Below are 9,232 nucleotides of genomic sequence, written 5' to 3' on the forward strand. Positions count from 1 at the left end.
CTTCTTTGATCTTTATTTCTACATCCATCCAATCAGGGACCTTCGACTTGTCGAGTCTCTAACATCCAACTTTTATCTCTTGATAAATGGGCGGGAAATCTGACTTGTCAGGTTTCTGACTTTCCTCCTTTTTTACTTTAAATATTATTCTAACTTTTTAAATATTTTCAGGATGCTCTTTTTCCAATGGAATATTTGTCCTAGAGTATGGATACTTTCCATTTCCAAGCAACTCATTGAATTCTGATTTGACAAGCATGATATATGATTACATACAAGAGTCAACTGTTATTCCTCCTTTTTATTTATGGGAAGTAGAAGACTCAATTTTCAAAAATTATTTAATTTTGTGAGTTTCCTCGACCAATGCTTGTTCTTCTAGTTAGAATTCCAAATATTTAATAAAATTACCTTTTAACTCATTCCATTGGATTGAATGACCTTGAGCTTCTTCTAGTTTGTACCACATGCTAGGAAAATTGTCAAAAGTGTTAGGAAACATATGTGGCCACACTCATCCATGTAACCAATTCTTCTTCATTATGACTCACAATTTTGTATGTGTCGTATAGGGTCTTATCTAGGTTTAAACACTAGGATGTTCGCTTTTGCTGAAAATTTGCATCCTCCTAACCATTCTATAAAGTAAATTGATGTTGTTTTCCAGGTCTGAAGCTGAGAAGCATGGGTGTTCCACTACCAAGACTCTTGTCCAGTAAAGGTCTAGACTAAGCTTTGGATTCTCCCCTATTCTCTGATAGCTTTGGTTACATGATCAACATGATTCACACTAAGAATTTGTTATGCATCCAACTCACAAAACAGTAGAAAATATAGATCAAAAACTTAAAAAGTATCCTCTTCGAGAGGGAAACATCCTTTACATTATATAAATGAACAATTATTGGATTATAAAAATGATAAGACCTCCTTGGTATATAAAGGATTCTAAGGGGTCACAATATAATCGGAGCCAACATAACAATAATAATGTAAGGGCACAAAAATAACAATATGGGGAATACACTACTATTATAGGGATATAACATGCCCCTCTCCTTCAAAGAAGTGTTTTCCTCAATGCTTGAGTAGTTCCACATGCTTCTGTATATAATTTTCATCCTCCCGTGTGGAATCTTCAGTGAGTAAGTTCTTCCACTTAATGAGATACTCTAAAATTAATAGATTTTGTAGTTGTCAGGTTCTTGTTTCAATGACTGCTTCAGGCTCAAATATGATTTTTCCTTCTTCATCAAGTTATGGCAACATTGTTTGAAATGGGAGCTTTTCACTAATAACCTTCTTTAAGAATGAAACATGGAAAACTGGGTGTACTCGGGAAGATGCAGGAAGCTCCAATTTGTATGCCATAGTACCAATCTTTTGCAATGCCTTGCAAGGGTCATAGTACTTGGGCGATAATTTATTATCCTTCTTAGCTTGTTTGGGGGACATTTGTTTGTATGATTGTAGCCGTAAAATACCCAATCACCTACATCAAAACTTCTTTCACTGTGATACTGATTTTCCAGTTGTTTCATTCGATTTTGTGCGAGAGTAAGGTTATCCTTTAAGAGTTGGAGAACTTGTTATTGATGCTCGATGTGATCCTCCACTGCTTGAACCTTAGAATTTTCTCTTAAAGATGATCTGATGGATGGTGAATGATATCCATAAAGTGCCATAAATAGGGTCATTTTTGCTGCAGTATGGAAGGAAGTCTTATACCACCAGTCAGTTAGAGGTAACCACTTGACCCTGTGGCAAGTTTTTAAAAATCCTAAGTGCCCTCCTAAGGGGGAGGTATGAAACTCCAAAAGAATATTTTGCTTGAGTTTGGAATTATTAAAAATATATAAGTGATCTTTGTACAATAATGAATCATTTTTCGGCCTAAATGTATAAGATGTAATGGGATCTTGCTGCAACTTTTAAATGAATGTCCACACCTCTTTGCCATTCTTCCATTCATCCCTTGCTTCAGTTATCCAATTAGGTTGGATAATAGAAATGACACAAAGAAATTCTTCCACATCCTCGTCCTTTCTTGAGAGTGCATCTGCAATAACATTTTTCTTCCCTTTTTTGTAGATGATTTCAAAGTCATAACCCAACATCTTTGTGACCCATTTTTTCTGCTCTTCTGAAGATAATCTATGTTCCAAAAAGTATTTAATACTATCATGATCTGTTTTTACCTTGAAGTGTCTTCCCATTAGGTAAGTTCGACATTTCTTTAGGGCATGTGGTATTGCCAACCTTTCCTTCTCATAAATACGTTTGTGTAAATTCTTTTCTTTGATTGGTAAATTTCAAAAGAAATGGGTCTTCCTTCTTGCATTAAAACAACACAAATTCCATTCCTAAGGCATCACATTCCACAATAAAGGTTTTTTTAAAGTTTGGCGTAGCTAATACTGGTGCTTGGCACATTGCCTCTTTAAGATGTTCAAAGGCCTTAGTTGCTTCTAGAGTCTAAGAAAATGCATCTTTCTTTAGTAATGTTATTAGAGGTGTTGTTATTCTCCTACAATCTTAACAAACTTGCGATAATATCCTATCAACTAGAGAAATCCTCAAAGATGCTTTATGGTTGTGGGGATTTTCCATTCCTTAATGGATTTAATTTTGTGAAGGTCTACCGTAACACCCTCATGAGATACAATATGACCCAAATATTCCACCTCCTCTACTCCAAAGAAACATTTCGAGGTTTTTTCATATAATTGTTTCTCCTCCAATAGTTTGAGCACCTTGTCAACATGTTGAACATCATCCTTCCAAGACTTGTTGTAGATTAGTATATCATCAAAAAATATTGATGCAATTTTTCTAAGGAAGGGTTTGAAAATGGAATTCATCAAACCTTGAAATGTCGAAGGTGCATTAGTAAGGCCAAAAGGCATGATCAAAAACTCATAATGACCCTCATGAGTTTTGAATGTTGTTTCCAAAATGTCTTCAGTTTTCATTCTAATTTGATGATATCATGAACGAGGATCCAACTTGGTGAAGTAAATTGTTTCCTGTAATTCATCCAACAATTCATCAATGACAGGAATCAAAAATTTATCTTTAATAGTGAGCTTGTTGAGCTCCCTATAATCTGGACACATACTCCAATATTCGTCCTTCTTGTGCACCAATACTACTAGAGTAGATAAATAACTTTGATTAGGTTGAATTATACCCACATCTAAAATTTCTACAACCATACGTTCAATTTCACTCTTTTGGGCATAGGGATATCTGTAAGGTCTAATGTTTGGAGGAACACTTCCTGGAATCAAATGAATAGCATGATCATGATCACGAATAGGTGGGATGCCTTTGGGAGTCTCAAATACCTTGGAATGATTGTTCATTACTCTTTAGAGGTTTGGAGAAATGGAATATTTTGATGTTTGAACCTCTAGTGAGCATAATTGTGCAATTACGCCCCATTGTTATTTATTCAGAAGATTTGTCATGCCATTAGAGTTGATTATCTTTCCTAGTTTCCCTTTGATGCCCCTTAATTCAACTTCCTTTCCTTCCTAAAAAAAATTCAAGAAAAGTTCTTGCAAATTAAAATCTATTGTCCCCAAAGATTGTAACCATTGGACTCCTAGTACAACATCAACACCACCCATTGGAATGGAAAGCATTGGACTATTCAATACATATTTCCCCATGTAGCTTGATATTATGACACTTTCCAGAGCAAATTATAGTTCCTCCATTTACAACCATCACTTGATACTCTAGTGTTGGATATAGGAAGCAATTCAATTCCTTGGCTATCTTACAATGAATAAAATTATGGGTATTACCTGAATCAATCAGAACTATTACCTTTTTCTTCTTGATATATCCTTCTATCTTGATAGTTTGAGGAGTGGTAATCCCTGCCAGTGCATTTGTTGGCTTAGGGGGTCCTGACCCAAGTTCAGAGTTAGTTTCTCCAACCAACAAAACCCTACACTACTGGCCCTTTCAGCAACAACCTGTGTAGTGCAGGCTATAGTCTCACCCGAAGCAGTATGGGGGGATGTTGGAACCAATTTTCTGCATCCAAAGATCAGTCTGATGTCATTTAGCACCCTAGATCTACCTCTGCATAGATCTATAAGCCCTTAGGGCTCGGTACTTCAACCCTATCTAAACAACCCTTAGACCTTCGTGAAGGTCTACAATCGGCTTTTGTGGACCTTTATCAGTTGATTTATCCACTTACGTGCATCAAAGAACAATTCTAGATTAGAATTCGCGTAGATCTACTTAGGTTAATTAGAAAACATAACATAATTCATCACAGTCTTCATGAAAGTACTTAACATGCATTTCATACATATATTAAGACTTATTCAAGTGAATCGTGCATCATTAGATCAATATTTCACAAACACATTATTCATCCACATCATATATCGTAAACAGAAATAAACAGATATGCACTGTATTTCTTCGGTAATCTTCTTTATTGATCTTCAATATGGTATTACAGACTCAAAACTACCCTGCACACTCAACTACAGGGGTCTATGCACTCTGTTATGTGAAAAATGGGTTATGCCATTGCCTTGATGTTCGGAGCAACGCGAAGTCGGAAACTCTTTAGAGATTGAGAGAGATCATGTCCTGAATATAGTGCGTTGATAGGACCTCCTTCGAGCGATGATGAGGGTGTGCTACAGGCCTCACCACAGAGTATTGTTCAGCTAATAAGATAGGGTTTTCCGCGAACACATCATCCATCCACTCCACCTCCACCACATACACCTTCACCCACACCTCCACCACCACCACCACCATTCAACATGTAGAACACAATGAAGCTACCAATTTTAAAGGGCATAGGGAGTGAGGATACATAGAAGTTTTGGTTTGTTATGAATTTTGTGTGGATAGCATAGTAGATCACTGATGAAAATATAAAGAAAGCGGAGTTGGTTATAGCTCTGCAGGATTGCGCGCTGACTTGATATATTAAGTACTGTTATGATAATCCTTTGGCAATGCTAGCAGAGAATAAGGTTGATTTGAACAAAGAGTTTAGTAAGCCTAAGTCTGACTCGTAGTCAATATTTGGATTTAAGTAAATCATGATGAGGGTTGATGAGATGCCTTGGGAATTAGATCAAAGGTTGAAATGTGTAATTCGAGAAGCTAATATGCATCTCACAAATGGTCAGCACCACGAGTAGTTTATTGCTTCACTTCTGCCCCACCTGAGGATTGTTATGTCACAATAGAAAATAAGAGCTCAGGAAGAAGCCCTAGAGATTGCGATGAGGTTTCATGCAACCCCTATTCAAGATGAAACCTTGGGGGTACAACAGATTCATTCTCAGTTACAGAGCCTCTGCTTGGAATTACAGAGCTTAAAGAAAGACAAAGAGACTGAACTAGAGGTGTGCACGTAAGTCTGGTGTTTGAAGTGTAAAATCCAGGGGCATGATAAATACCATTGTCTTATATTTGTGAACTATATCACAGGAGGGGGACCAATTCCCCTGAGGCCAGAAGCTCTAGCAACGCCGGGCGTAGGGGCTACGCTATGGTGCGTTATTTATCAGGTTGTTGGAAAACATGCGATGGATAACTATCATTTACTTTAGAAGTTCGTTTAAACACCTCAGCAGTTGTTCTCCAACTTCTGAAAATCAGTGGGCCACGATGAGTGCCACTATCGCAGCTATGAGTTGATGATGGAAAGAACACCTACATACCAGATGCAAGCTGAAACTCGGCCTCCCAAGCAGGGTGTCGGAGGAGCGCGTGGAGGATATCGAGGATGAGGATGAGGCTGAGGAGGAGGAGGAGGAGGGCCTGGTAGAGGCCGGGGATAGCTTATATGTTACAACTGCGGAACACTAGGGAACTATGCGCGGGAGTGTCAGAATCAGACACGCCCGTCCTATCAGTACTGCAGCCAGTTTGATCACACTATAAAAGAATGCCTGGTGCTGATAGCTAAGATGTAGGAAAATAAGGTACAACCTCAGCAACCTATGCAGAACTTACAGATGATGAGAGTTGAGCCTCGCAAAGAAGATCAGAGCATGAATATAGTGCTGAGAAGCAGAATAAAAATAGGTAATGACAAAGGAAAATAGCTTGAAGAAGACGGATGGGTCTGCAAGACCCCCAGAAAAGGAAGTTGGTTTTGATTTGGTGCACGTTAAGGAAATTTTTATGGAAGCCAAGAAAAGCTTCACTGAGGCCTCCACCTCAGGAATCCAGAACAAAGTGCAAGAAACCAGTGCGCCTACAGTGGTTGATCTCTCTATCCTTACCACATTCTTGGATACCTTCATGAAACTTATGCGCGACAGAAAATCTATGAAAGGCCTGCATGAGTTAATAAAAAAATGCGCCGACAAAGAAAACACCCCTGATGGACAATGCATAGTTAGAAATATTGGCAAACATAAGGCTAGAACGGGGCGCGAGATGAGGCTCACCACACAGATAGGAGATTATGAGATGGACCAGGTCATCTTGGACCTGGGGTCTGATGTGAACGTTTTGCCAAAACAAACATGGGAAAGAATGGGGAGACTTGCGCTGTAGTGGTCTCTGATTCAAGTCAGAATGGAAAACCAGTAGAAGATCATTCCTATGGGATGACTATATGGAGTAACAGTTGATATAGAAGGTGTGAACACGATGGATGACTTTGAAGTGATAGAGATTGGTGATGATAGTAATCCATACCCTGTGCTCCTCAGAATTGACTAGGCCATTGACATGAATGGGGTCATAAATTTAAAGAAGAGGACGATGTCATTTGAAAGGAAATCGCTTCGATTTTTCGTGTCGTTGGACACTGCAGAAGGGGCACACTACACTGAACCAATCCGCGATTATGAAGAAAGTGAGGATGAACTAGATCAGATCTACAAAATAACAATGCGCGACCAGGACTGGATCAACCTGATGGCAAATGGATGGATTGCGTGGGACTGGGAGAGTTCCTACACCTCATATTCAGATGAAGAGTTGGAGCACTGGTAGAATTATTTGCATGAAGTATCTACACTACGCTGCAACATGATGACTAAATCGTTGCACTGTGTTTCATCAGAGGTAAGGAATTTACCCTATTATGATGGTTTAACTAATGTGGATAAGTTTTTGGATGCGTTTGAGAGACAAGTCCCTAAGCACCGCTGCTTCCAAGCATTAGATTTGGCACTACGCACTACACCCGCAAGGTGGTGGGGTACGCACAAGGATAGCTTTGATGGGTGGAAGGATTACAGAAGGATGATGAGGTTGCAGTTTGGGCGTCCTAACACAAGATTGATTGAGAAATATCGTAGGAAGGATGATCTACATGATCACTTGGAAAAATGGACTAAATCTTATGGAACGGAGCCACAGATGGAGTGGGTACACTTATTTTGCCATACTTTGGATACAATCCCTATGAACTGGTATTTGGAAACGGAGCTTTGCCATGGCACCGCGGAGTGGGATATATTGAGGGAAGGATTCTTATTAACCTTCAGTTTTGAAGATGACTTCGCGAGCATCAATGAAGCCTTACAGGAGATTAAAGCAGTGATCTTCGGAATGCCACAAGAACCTATGGAATGGATCTATCTAGATTGGAGCACCCAGCTGCGCCATGCGCTGGAATGTTATAATGTGACCGCTGAAAAGGAGGATGAAGATCCAAGAAATATTAATATTCCAGAGGCCGAAGGGCATTGTGAAGTCGAGGGCCCGCAAATAAACAACTCAGAAATCACCACGCCGTTGAAAACCAAGCAAGTAAACATCGGGATTGAAGCAGAACCAAAGTTTGCAAAGCTTGGTGATTATTGGGATGATGCTACTATGGATAAAGTTTTTGAGTTACTCCACGAATATTAGGACCTTTTTCCTACCAAGTTTTCGTATTTGAAGGGCATAGTAGGATACTTGGGCGTTATGAAAATCGCTCTGAAGTCGGAGCGAAGCCTGTTAAACAGAGGTCGTATCACCTTAATCCTAAATACAAGGAAAAGGTTCGCTTAGAGTTGGATAATATGCTGGAAGTGGGCATCATAGGACCAGTTGAAGAATCTAATTGAGTGAGCCCAATGGTTGTTCAAGAGAAGATTCAAAAGGGAGAAATAAGGATTTGTGTAGATTTTTGAAATCTTAATGATGTGTGTGTCCATGATCCCTTCCCAATTTCATTTACCGATGAAGTATTAGACAACGTTGGAGGGCGGGAGGCCTACTCATTCACTGATGGGTTTTTGGGATACCATCAGATTAAGATCATGCATGAGGATAGGAGCAAAATGACCTTCACGGCGGAATGGGGTTTCTTCCAGTATATTGTTATGCCATTTGGACTCAGAATGCGCCTGCGATATTCTCTCGCATAGTTATAGCAACGTTAAAGGAGTTCATCCATAAGTTCTTGGAAGTGTACTTTGATTATTGGACGGTTTTCAGTTTAGTGAAGCGCCATGTACCAAGTCTGTAGCTGATGTTGGATACATGTCGCATATATCAGATCATGTTGAATTTGAAGAAATTCTTATTATGTGTTCCCTTTGGAATTTTACTGGGTCAAGTGGTATGCAAGCAAGGACTGATGGTGGACCCTGCAAATATTGCAGTGATAGTGAATCTGGAGGGTCCAATAAATGTTAAGTAATTGTACGCAATGCTGGGACATACAAGATATTACAGAAAATTTATCAAAGCATATGCTCAGATTACCGTGCCTATGGAGAAGCTACTAAAGAAGGACGCAACATTCTGTTGGGATGAAGAATGTCAGCGCAACTTAGATGTTTTGAAAGAAAAGATGGTCACCTCATTGATCTTGGTATTGCCGGATTTGAACAAGGAATTTCACGTACATGTTGATGCCTCTTGCATTGCGTTGGGTGCAGTATTAACGCAAGGTCATGAAGGAGAAATGGACCACCCTATAGCCTTTGCGAGTACGAAATTATCAAAGGCCAAGAAGAATTACTCAATGACTGAACATGAAGGATTGGCCGTGGTGTACGTGCTGCAGAATTTCAAGCACTATCTGTTAGGAGGGAATTTCAAGATGTACAAGGATCATTCTACCTTGAAATACCTAGTCAATAAGCTTGTGTTGGGGGGGAGATCTGCCGATGGTTGTTGCTATTCCAGGAGTATGACTTTGAAGTAATTGTGAAGCCAGGGAGGTTGAATGCAGGACCTCACCATCTATCACGGATTGAAATAAGAGAGGATCATGATAATTTGGAGG

The sequence above is a fragment of the Pinus tabuliformis genome, chromosome 3_2 (genome assembly GCF_031772625.1).
Source record: "Pinus tabuliformis cultivar Carrire ecotype Pingquan chromosome 3_2, CPIR1, whole genome shotgun sequence".
Taxonomy (NCBI): Eukaryota; Viridiplantae; Streptophyta; class Pinopsida; order Pinales; family Pinaceae; genus Pinus; species Pinus tabuliformis.